The sequence below is a fragment of the Myotis myotis genome, unplaced genomic scaffold (genome assembly GCF_014108235.1).
Source record: "Myotis myotis isolate mMyoMyo1 unplaced genomic scaffold, mMyoMyo1.p scaffold_m19_p_9, whole genome shotgun sequence".
In the NCBI taxonomy this organism is placed as follows: domain Eukaryota; kingdom Metazoa; phylum Chordata; class Mammalia; order Chiroptera; family Vespertilionidae; genus Myotis; species Myotis myotis.
In genome coordinates, this window is record NW_023416401.1 from 24,580,300 (window position 1) to 24,589,925 (window position 9,626).

Sequence of the window (9,626 nt, forward strand, 5' to 3'; positions counted from 1 at the left end):
GGCCCTGGGCAGCTGTTTGTGGCCTCACTCTAGTCCTTCTGCTGGCTCTTGCCTCTTCTTTTGAGAAATGGAGGAGGCATGTGCCTTACTCAGTGATCATCACACAATATTCATTGGAGTAGTCAGTAAAGATGCTTCAACCATAGAAGCTCCATTTTGACTTTCCAATGAAACATTTAATGAAAGGAACTATGGTTCAAAAATGTTCCGGGAACCAGAGGACCAGACCAGTATGTTTCAAACTGCCATCTTGAGCCATTAATGGGTCACACAATTTATTGGGTTGCATTAGTTAGAACTATACTAGCTTACGAACAAACACCCAAAGATGTAAATTAGAAGTTTATTTACCTCTGTCTCAGTGTGACCCAGGGATCCCAGAAGTGACCCTAGCCCAGAGTGCCATTTATCACTTCTACTCACATTCTATTGGTGAGAACTAGTCACTTGCCCTTGGCAAGTGAAGAGGGTTCTGGGATATGTGGTAAAGCAGGCAGCTGTTTTCCCAGGAATATCTCTAAACTATGGGGAGGGGAGCACGAATTTGTTGGTATACAGTTGATCACTTCTGCCATGAGGTCATGTGTGTTCGCATACACACACACACACACACACACACACACACACACACACACAGAGTCAAATATGTATGTGAATATATAATTTTTGCAACAAATATTTTAATTAAAAAGTGCATAGAGAGATATGTAGTGTTAAAGCAATTGTGACAGAATGCTACCAATTGGTGAATCTTGGGTGTGAATGCATGAGTGCTCACTGTACTATTCGTTCAACCTTTAGTAGGTTTGAAATTTTTCAAAGTAAAATGTTGGGGAAAAAGTAATTATTAAAATTTGCTAGACCAATAAATAATATAAAATAAGAAATAAGTAGAATAAGACTTAATTTAAGCTTGAGTTTTGAAATGTAATTTTAATATAGGGGCTGGTAAATTTTTCTATAGAAGACCAAATAGTAAATATTGCAGTCAGTTGGGATTTGTGGCAACTACTCAGCTCTGCTTTTGTAACATAAATGCAGCCATAGGCAATAAATAAAGGAATGGATGTGGCTGTGTTCTAGTAAAACTTTGTTTTTATTTATTTATTAAAGAGGCACACTAGTCAGGCCCCAATAAAACTTTATTTGTAAAAACAGGCAGTGGGTCAGATTTGGCCCAGGGAATATAGTTTGCTGACTTTTGCTTTAAATATCAAATATTATTTTTAAAAAGCTTTTGAAGCACATATGTTTGATTTTAGGCAGATATATTATTCCTATAGTGCAGTTCAACAGTATTCATAAAAAATTACAAATCAGCAGCATCCAAGCTGTTAGAGTCTCAAATCTGTTAATGTACCCTCACTGTGCTGGATAAAATAATTTTAGCACATTTGCTGTTAACATGATAAACCAGTTTCTTTTATTTTCATTCTTTGCCTTTTCTTTGAATAAAAATATACTATTTAAAAATATTTTTGGTGAAATATAATGTTCATCAGAAAAGAGCATGAGTTATTAATCAAAAGTAGATTCATGAGCCTGGCCGGTGTGGCTCAGTGGTTGAGTGTCAATCTATGAATCAGGAGGTCACAGTTCAATTCCTGGTTAGGGCATATGCCCGCGTTGGGGGCCTGATCCCCAGTGTGGGGTGTGCAGGAGGCAGCCAATCAATGATTCTCTCTCATCATTGATGTTTCTATCTCTCTCTCCTTCTCCCTTCCTCTATGAAATCAATAAAAATGTATTTAAAAAAATAGATTCATGAAATTTCACAAAGATTACCATATTATTTTTAAATGAAGTAAAATAGGATAGAAAACATAGTGTATATCATGTAATGCGTGTAAAACTTTTGTTTTATTTCTGTACATTTATAGACATTTATAGAATACTTACTAGGACTTTACGCATATTAACTCTTTATCTTCACAGTGACCTATGAGGTAGGTGCTATTATTGTCACTTCCATTTTATAGATGAGAAAATGGAGGCATAGAGGTTGAGTCACCTACCTTATAGTGTTATTGTGAAGATTAACCGAGATAACACATGGAAAGGCCTTAGTTCAGCCCTAGCTGGCTTGGCTCAGTGGATAGAGCATTGGCCTGCAGACTGAAGGGTCCCAGGTTCGATTCCAGTCAAGGGCATGTAGCTTGGTTGTGGGCACATCCCCAGTGCGGGGTGTGCAGGAGGCAGCTGATAGATGTTTCTCTCTCATCAATTTTCCTAACTCTCTATCCCTCTCCCTTCCTCTCTGTAAAAAATCAATAAATATATATTTTTTTAAAAAAGAAAGGCCTTAGTTCATGTACAGATGACATCAGCTGTGAATTATAATAATGATAATGGCATAATTATGCCAATGAAAAGAATGAATAGTGACATCTCCAAATTGGGAAATAGTGTGTAAGATCTTTTCTATCAGCAAATGAACATCTTACACCTAAGACTGAAAAGTCAAGAAGTAGCAGCATAACCATCATATCTAGAAATACAGAGGAAAATTCCAGAGTGGGGATGGGGGGACCAGCTAACACAGTTGCAAGTAGTTGCCTCCGGGTGGTGAGGATCAGGTTCAGGAAAGAGTGGCCAGCAACTACTGCTATAGAGTTTCAGCTTTATAGAACTATTTGATTTGTTTCAATTGTGTACCTATATAGCTTTGATTAAAAAAATGTAAGTTAAAAAGGTAAAGGGAATAATTAAATGCTATTTCAAACACTTTCAAGTGTACCCGGAAATAAGAGTTGTGGGACAGAAAGCCACAGTGGGAAAAAGCAGAGTTAAAGCTGGAGGAGAAATTCAGGATACAATCCTGTTTAAAATTCCTGCGGAACATCTCCCAGAAGCTCGTGTCATACTGAACAGAAATCTTGAGATCTTCTCCTGACCTAAAAGGCCCCTGGGGAACTGAATCTATTTGTCTCCCTGTTGGCCTCTCCTGTCTTTCTCCTTTTTGCTCGCTCCACTTCAGCCACCCTGCTCTTTTTACTATCCTTCAACTATGCCACATTCCTGCCCCAGGGCCTTTGCACTTGCTATTCCCTCTACCAGGAACACCCTTTCTCCAGATCTTCCCATAACTGATTTCTTCCCATAGTTTGGGTCTTAGCTCCAATGTTCCTCACTGAGAGTGGCCTTCCTTGACCACCTAAATCTAAGGCTGACCCACCTCCACCCATCAGTATCAACCTGTTATCCTCTACAGTGATGGAGTCTCTGCTGCATTCCTTGGTCTGTTTATTATTAGTCTCCTCCACTACAGTGTAAGTTCCATTACAGCAGGGTCTGTAATGCTATATCTTCATCATGCAGAACAGTGCTTGGCACACAGTAGGCACTCCATAAATATTTGTGGAATGAGCAAATACAGATGGGGAGAGCCGAGTCAGTGTGCTGAGTGGTTGGATGGGCCAGTGGCATGGGGAGGAAGCTACAGCCTCTGACTGGGCCCTGCCCTGGGTAAACAGGCCTCCCTCTGCCCAGACAGCCACTGTTTGAGAACTGTCTGCCGCCAGACTGGCCATGCCTGGGCTGCCACGCTGCCAAGGCCCCAGGATTCCCTGAGACGGGCAGCAGAGGCAGCCATACCTCAGAGAGCTTGTGAAGAAAAGGGTGAAAAAGTTATTCAAACAGGCATGAGGAAGAGCCCGGGAAGTGGTGAGACACAGAGCAGTTGGCCCTTCCTGGAGAGAGGCCAGAGGAGCTGGAGGGAGGCCCTGGCACACCCAGTGGGCAGTTTCCCAGGCAGGGCCTGGCGGCCAGGCTGGACCTCCAGGATCCAGTTCTGCCTGGCTCTGGTCTTGACTTACAGAGGGACATCAGGCACTTGCCACCTCCTGTAAACCAAGGGACCCTGGGCAATCAGTAGTTTTCAAACTTAACACATTGCGGACCAGTAGTTTTATTGCTAGCTTTACCCAGTGGCCAGATAAGTTTCTATTGAATGAGTACAAAAACGCACACTTTAAAATTAAATACCCATTGCATTTTGAAGTTATTTATTGCATGTTCTTACAAGCTAGTATCTTTTTAAAGTATGATACTTTGTAAAACACTGTGTAATATGAAGCAAGAATTCTCGTGATCCGTCTGCAATGTGTTAAAAGTAAAATGAAAGTGGCATTCATTCTTCAAACAAAATCTCACCGGAAGCCAGTTTACAGGAATGAAACAATGGAGGTGGAGGGGGTGGGGGGGGGGGCTCGGGGAGGGGAGGAGTGTGGAGGTGCAGGATGCTGTCCACCTCATAGCCCCAGGCCCTTTGGAGGAGCCTCACCTTGAAAACCACCAGAGGCCTTGGCCTCCAGGCTGGCTCTTCAGTGTGGTGAGGTGGTAGGGAGTGGAGCCAGAGGGGGCCACCTAGAGTCTTGTAATCAAACACAGACCTGGGTTCAAGCCCCGCAGTGTCATCTTAGGCAATTTACTCCACCTTTCTGAGCCCGGGCTTCCCCTGTCTAAATCTGGCATCATCATAAACAGCATCTTCTTCATGGTGTCATATACTCAGCACAGAACCTGGGACCTAGTAAATTCTCAATAAGAATAGAGAAAAATCGATGTTGGTTATTAGCAGATGTAGCGGAAATTACCTCAAGACTAGTTCTTTGTCTTTGCTGTGAAGTTGGGAAAATATTTAACAACTCTGAATCTCAGTTTCCTCCTCTGTAAAGCATGGTGAAGGTTTTTTTGTTTGTTTTGGTTTTTGGTTTTTTTTTAGAATAGTTTGTTGATTTTTGGAGAGAGAGGAAGGGAGAGGGAGAGAGAGAGAAAAACATCAATCAGCTGCTTCCTGCACGATCCCTGGTAGATCAAGCCTGCAACCCTGGCTGGTCCCTTTGACCGGGAATTGAACTGGTAACCTCCTGGTGCATGGGACAATGCTCAACCAACTGAGCCACACTGGCCAGGGCATGGTGAAGGTTTTGAAGAAGACCAGAGGTTGAGATCCGGCCCATCCAGTTGTTTTTAATAAAATTTGAATTGACTAATAACTTTTAAAAATCCCAACTGCCAGCTTCTTTCCAAAAATTGGAAGTTCTAGCAACACTGATTCCCATACCTATGAGGCAGAAGTCCGCCAGAGCTAACTTAGACCCGGTACTTTCTCTAATTTGCCACAGGCACCACCCTTCCTAGAATTCCTGCACTGAAGTCACATTAATGAACAGAACATTGCGTTTGCTATGCTGTTTATTTTTGCAGGAAAGTATGAAATGTGCTTATATGCCATCCACTTGTTTCTGTTACCTACGTGGGCACTGAGGGCACTTGAGTGTGGAACCCCTGACTGCTAAGACCAAGGGAAGCTCATTATTTGTGAGAGCAATCTATTTCATAGATTTACTATTTTTTAATGTGACTACTAGAACATTTAAAATTACATATGTGGCTCATATTATATTTCTGTTGGACAGTGCTGCCCTAGCCCCTCAGACTCTATAGCAGTGACCAAGTTCATTGCTAACGCATCCTGCCTCCATTTCCCATTCTCAATAGACCAGTCGCAGCCAAACTTCTTGGGCTGATGTCCCTGGCTGGGTTTTTCCCCACCCCACATTTATCTCTTATGTCCCCACCCTGGCTGCCTGCCTGTCTGTCAGGAGGGCCCAGGCTTTAGAACTCCAGGCCTGTCTTCCAGAATCTCCACTTAGGAAATCTCACCTCCCAGCCCCCATCTTGCAGCCATTGTGCTTCCTTTATCAGACATTCACGTAAGACAATAGTCTATGTGAAACTTAGATACATACCATTCTTGTGTCCACAGCCTGCTGAATTTACCCCAAGTCCAGTGGTTTGAGGGGTGGAGCTGCGGTGGGGAGAGGCTTATTTTCCCCCTCTTCAGGGCAAGTCATAGTTTTTCTAGAGATAAGGTGGACTGAGTTTGGGGGAGGGACGCAGATCCTTCTTCAGTAATGGTGCTGACATGGAGGAGATCATGTCCCCATCTTCTCTGGGGACAGGAGAGAATCCTGAAGGACTTAGGGAACCCGGAGGAAAAGGAATGGCTCCATGGATGAAGACCCCCTTCAAATGGGGAGGCTGTATATGGTAGTGGCTGAGTACATGTGTTGTAGAGTCAGGAAGACTTGGGTTAGAGTCATGCAAGCTGTCTGACCTTGCCCAGGACACTTTACCTCTCTGACCCTCAGTCTCCTCTTCTGTAAAATAAGGATAAGAATAGACCTATCCTAGCACAGTGCTTTGTACATAAGTGCTCCATAAATGCTGGCTCTCATCTTACCTTTGGAGAAAGGGCCACAGTGGCATGTACATTTAATTCTTTTTTTATTTTGCTTCTGTGCATTTTTTGCAATTCTTCTACCATGAACCTGCTTTTAGTTAAATAATAAAGAGTTGAGTGGGGAAGAATAAGTGGAAATGTCATCCTAACTCTGGGCTCCAACGAGGGGTTTTAGAGCTGGAAACAGGTAAGAGATCTTAGATTCTAAACTTCACACACCCATCTAATATCTTAATAAATTAAGGCCCCAAGAGGAAAGGTGATTTGGCCAAAGTCATCTAGCAAGTTACTGGCAGAGCCAAAACTAGAATGGTGACTGTGAGAATTGGAAGGGAACTTGGAGGTCACTGGGTCAGCCTTCCCCAAGGTGAGGCCACTCACACAAGAAGAATTCTACTGTTAGACGTTTGAAAAATGCTGGATTAAAGAAAACTGTACAAATTTCATTACCAGAGAACTGCTCAGAGCCTTAACACAGGACAGTTACTTGGGCACTTTAAGAGAGGCCTCCAGTGTGCCCACATTAGTTCATCACAGAGACCTTTGAGAAACATTAACACCCATTTAAGCTCTCCCTGCCCCCAAACAGAGAAGTGCTAGACTTAGGTACATTGTTCAATTTTTTGTTTAGTGTTTTCTTTTTTGTTAATCCTCACCTGAGGATATTTTTTCCATTGCTCTTTAGAGTAGAAGGGAGGGAGGAATGGGGAGAGTAAGAGAAACAGAGAGATTGAGAGAGATGTGAGAGACACATCAATTGGTTGTCTCCTGCACACACCCCACCAGGGCCAGGAATCAAACCCACAACCCTTTGGTGTGTGAGGTGATGTTCTAACCACTGAGAATACCAGCCAGAGCTAGATATTAAAAAAACACACAACTTTATATGTTAAATAGTATGATTTTACAAATTATAGTTCCACATTATCTGTTACTGGTATATAGACAGTGAATTTTCTCTTTTTTTCCCAAAGTAAAAAAATATTAACAAACATAGAAAAGTATAGAGAATAATATTATGAACACCAATGTACCCATCTCTCAGTTTTGTCAATGCTACTGCATGACCATATTTTCATTGGGTTCATATTGTGTTTTAATGACAAATGAAACATTATATTTAGAGTTGAAGGCCCTGTGCCCTCCCTGATCCCATCGCCCTGCTATCCTTCTGAAGTGACCACTGTCAACATTTGGTGTTTATCACTTCCAGACATGTTCCCATACTTTTACTATACATGGCTGCATAAGCAATATGTAGTATTATTTTGCATATCTGGAAAATTTATTCAAATGGTATGTTGTACGTGTCCTTCAGCAACTTCCTTTTACTCACTCATATAATAGATTTTTGGATCTCCCCGTATTGATCCAATGTGTACGAGTATCCCAAGTATCTTTATTCTGGTTTTAAACAATGGGGTTTGTTGCCAATTTAAACAGTGCTACGAAGGATGTTCTTATACTTGAGAGTTTCTCTAGGATTAGGTGCAGGAGGTGAATTTCTGGACCTCAGGCATCGGGCATTTTCACTTGGATGAGATATTGGTAGATTGCTCACCACTGACACTTCCGTTGGGAGGGGCTGTTGGGTATTTGTGTTTCCTCTGTGAGTCTGCTTGTTCATATCCTTTGCCCATTTTCCTACTGCATTATTTACCTTTCTTTTTTAGATCAATTTGAAGGAGTTATTTATTCTTGATACAAATTTTTTTTCATTTATATTTGTGGAAAATACCTTAGACAGTCTGTAGCTTACCTTTTCACTCTCTTTAGAGAATGTTTTGTTGTACAGAAGTTTACAACTGTAATACTGTAATGTAGTTATTCGGGCTAAGTGATAAATAAGATCACTAAATTTAATAATCATTTCTATTATGGTTTGTACTTTTTGTATCTTGCCTATAAAATCTTGTAGGGCCTGAGATAGTAAAGATATTATGCTGAATATTTTCTATAAATTTTATTTTTCATATTTAGATAGTTATTCCATAGGAATTGGTTTTTGTGTATGGTATGAATAGAGATGCCATTATATTTTTTTCATATGGATAAACAATTGGCCCAGCACCATTTATTAAGTATGACATCCTTTCTTTTTTTTTTTGTTTTGTTCTTATTTTATTTTCATTTTTATTTTTTTCTTGACATCCTTTCTTGACTGATATGCAATGCCATTGCTTTTGTCTCCCATTTTCAAATATACATAGACCTGTTTCTAGACTCTCTATATCAGGGGTCCTCAAACTTTTTAAACAGAGGGCCAGTTCACTGTCCCTCAGACCGTTGGAGGGCCGGACTATAGTTTAAAAAAAAACTATGAACAAATTCCTATGCACACTGCACATATCTTATTTTGAAGTAAAAAAACAAAACGGGAACAAATACAATACTTGTATTTGCATGTGGCCCGCGGGCCGTAGTTTGAGGACCCCTGCTCTATATTGTCCCACTTATCTATCTCTAGTAGCCACATTTAAAAAGATTTTTTTAAAAAACCAAGTAAGTGAATTTATAATTATACCAAAATAAAAGGCTTAATTTTTAAAAATTTCATAAAAGAAACTGTTAAAATTCTTAATATATTTAACTCACTATATCTAAAATATTATCATTTTAACATCTGCTCAATAAAAATAGAGATATTTTTCATTCTTTTTTTATACTAGGCCTTTATAATAAGATGTGTGTTTTGCACTGTCAGCACATCTCAATTTGAAGTAGCCACAAACCAAATGTTCGATGGCGTCATGTGGCTAGTACTTACCATATTGGTGCAGTTCTAGCTTCACATATTGTAGAGCATGTCCTCCTCACAGCTGTTCTTTATCATCATCATGGCCATTCTCTTTGCTTATTCATATACATTTTAGGATGAGGTTGGACAGAGGAGAACCAGGGTTGGAGACCAATGGCATATTTTTCTCCTCCACTGTATTTCAATAAAGTCATCTACCCTTGTAATTTGCCAACTGGCTTTGTCTGCTTGGGAATATCATTGAATTTATTGATCAGTTTGGGAAGAATTGACATCTCTACATAGTGAATCCTTCTGCTATGAAAATAATACATTTATATAGATCTGCTTTTATGTTTTTCATAAAGTTTGGTCATCTTAATACATAAAGGTCTTTTGTTAGGTTATTTCCCAGATAAGTTATAATTCTTATTGCTGGTATGGTTTTTTAATTAAATCTTCTCGTTTGTTGATGTTAGTGGATACTAACAAGTGCTTTTAATATGTTGAAAATGTACTCAACAAACTGGCTAAATTATCTTATTAAATCTGTTTTTAATTTCTTGTCTTATTGCACTGAGGGGGCCTCCAGTCAAATGTCAAATAGAAGCAGTAATAATGGGTTTAGTTTGTCTGTGAGTA